This window comes from Sycon ciliatum, chromosome 1, assembly GCF_964019385.1.
Source record: "Sycon ciliatum chromosome 1, ocSycCili1.1, whole genome shotgun sequence".
Taxonomy (NCBI): Eukaryota; Metazoa; Porifera; class Calcarea; order Leucosolenida; family Sycettidae; genus Sycon; species Sycon ciliatum.
In genome coordinates this window covers 73,851,324-73,854,219 of record NC_088643.1, presented here as the reverse complement: position 1 = coordinate 73,854,219, position 2,896 = coordinate 73,851,324, and positions in this window count along the sequence as shown.

The following is a 2,896-nucleotide window of genomic DNA, read 5'->3' as shown; positions in this document are numbered from 1 at the left end:
GTTTGCTTTTGAGATTCTCATGTCCACGTCTTCTGCAGAGCCCAATAGAGAACCCAGGAGTTTGATTGATCTCCATTCGTTGCTGTTTCTTGTAACATCAACATATTCAGTTTTCTGTGTATTGAGCTTGAGGTTGTCTTCGTTAAATATAGGTTCACACTCAGCAACAAGAGCCTTCGCCTCATCGTCATTTCGGTTATGCAGAGTAGTATCGTCAGCGTACTGCGTTGTTGGAGCAGGCATTGGTGAGCGAATTGTGCATCTTTCCCTGATCTTGCGCATTGTGCCTTCTGCATATGTTATGAACATAATAGGGGACATCGGGTCTCCCTGGACCACTCCGATGTTAGTTGGGAAAGGGGGACTCAGGGAGCCACTCAGCTTGATCCTGGCTGTCGTGTTGGAAAGTAGAGACTTGATGGTTGTTGTGCTGATATCTGCTTCCTCTAACCTGTCAAGTGCTGTGGTGCGAATTATAGTGTCAAAAGTACCAGAGAAATCTAGAAGGGTGACGGAATATGTCCAGTTGCCAAGCAAGGCCCGCTCACACAGCGACCTTGTGTAAAATACACCATCAGCGGTTGAGCGACCTGGACGAAATCCAGCCTGGGTTTCAGAGACATAAACGGTGATGTCATCCGTGCTACGTTTAGTAATAACTGACGTCAGCACCTTTCTCACTACAGAGAGTAACATGATGGGGCGATAACTTTTCGGTTTTCCGAGTGGCTTGCCTGGTTTGTATACAGGTACTACCAATCCACTGCGCATATCGTCAGGGCAATAACCAACACTCTGTATTGCATTGAAGAAAGAGGCTAGCCAAGGACTGAGGAGGTCCTTAGCAGCTCGTAGCATTTCCGCACTGACTCCATCGGGTCCCACGGCGCCTCCTTTTTTTTGTTTACTGATTGCTGAAGTGACTTCTTGGGTGGTAAACGGCAATTCCTCATCATTGATATCTTGCGAGCCACGCCACATATATATAATAATAATAAAAAATAATAATAATAGGGAGAAAGCCGAGTGCTTTGCCCAATCCTTTGCCATGAAGTGCAGCCTCGGCTCCAACGATTTCTCTGCCCCTGATCAGCTCCCTGCTATGCAACTTGATGCCGCGGCACCTCAGATCACAGCCATCCACTTTCGTCCAGCCAATGTCCGTCGTCAACTAGCGGCGCTAAATCTGCACAAGGCCACTGGCCCCGATGGCATATCAGCTAGAGTCCTCAAGGAATGCCACAGGGAGCTGGCAGAGCCTGCTGCTCGCTTGTTCTCTTGCTGCTTCAGAGCAGGGGTCCAGCCAGCTTCCTGGAAACTAGCCTATGTGTCCCCCATACACAAGAAGTCCTCCAAGTCAATTGTTTCGAATTATCGACCTGTGTCTCTCCTCAGCATCCTGTTGAAAGTTATGGAGAGTATAGCCAACTCCCAGCTTGTCAACTTCTTGGAACGCCACCGTCTGCTGAATACTCGTCAATATGGTTTTCGTCGTGGCACCGGAGCTGCAGACCTCCTGACTGTCCTACAGTATGAGTGGGCCAATGCCATGGCAGAAGGTGGAGCTATGCAAGCAGTTGCCGTGGACATAGCGGGGGCTTTTGACAAAGTGTCTCATGCTGGCGTACTTTACAAGGCCCGCCAGCTGGGGATAGGGGGGTTCACTGCTCGCATGGCTTACCCACTACCTGCAATGTCGCACCATTAAAGCTGGTGATCATGGCCAGAGCTCATCGGTGCACCCTGTCCAGTCTGGCGTCCCACAAGATAGTATCCTTGGACCTACATTGTTCCTCGTGTACGTAAACGACATTTCAAGCTGCTTGTCGCATGGCACAAACCTGAACACTTTTGCTGATGATACAACTTTGTACTTCCTCCTTGACCAAGCCTCGAATGCCTCACTACAACGCAGCCTGGATGAGCTTCATGCCTGGGGCAAGAGATGGAAGATTGCGTTTGAGCCATCAAAATCGCAAACTATCACTCTGTCACGCCAGCGGAAGGATACAGTGACTCCCCAGCTGTCATTTGGCGGAACTCCTCTCCCACCAGACGAATCTGTGAAGGTGCTCGGAGTGACGTTTGATTCTAAACTGAGCTACAGACTCCACCTTCGGCAAGTGGCATCACGTGCTAAGTAGCGGCTGGGCCTCCTGCGGAAGGCAGCACCCCTCCTCAGCCACGCGGGCAGGGTGACTGTTTACACAGGATTCGTCTGGCCAATGCTGGAATATGCCCCCCTTGCGTGGACGGAATCAGCTCCCTCACACCTGGCCATGCTGGATGCTGTCCAGCTCCGCGCCCTAAATGTCATTGGCCCTGGTACCATTCTTCCCAGCCTCCTTGTTCGGCGAAAGGTATCTGCTCTCTGCCTACTGTACAAACTGATGTGTGGCCATGGTCTGCCTCAAGTTGCAGCCATGTGTCCCCCGCCGGCTATACCGCCACGTCATCGCCGCACACGAGCAGCCCAAGCACAGCACCATCCCCACCAGCTTGAGCTGAATCTCTCGCCACGAGCTCCTGATTACCTTCTGTGCTCTTTCCCATACTGCATCGTGCCAGTGTGGAATAGACTGCCACAGGCAATTCTGGACAAGCAGCCAGCCCGGAAATACCTGCAGAGATTCAAGATTGCTGCATACCGTCACCTGCAACAGAGTGACTGGTGCTCTGCTCATGACTGGTGCTAGCCATGCACATGTATCACACTGGCCTGCCATCAGTGGACGCAAATCATTATGTTGACCCTCTTCTCAAAGTAGCATTATAGTCATAGCGACGATATGCCGCTGAACTCTTTCTCTCTCTATACTTATATCTCTCCACCTCTTTCACTCTCTTTCCCTCACTTACCCATCTGTCTGTTTCTCTCTCTCTCTTCTTTCTTGGG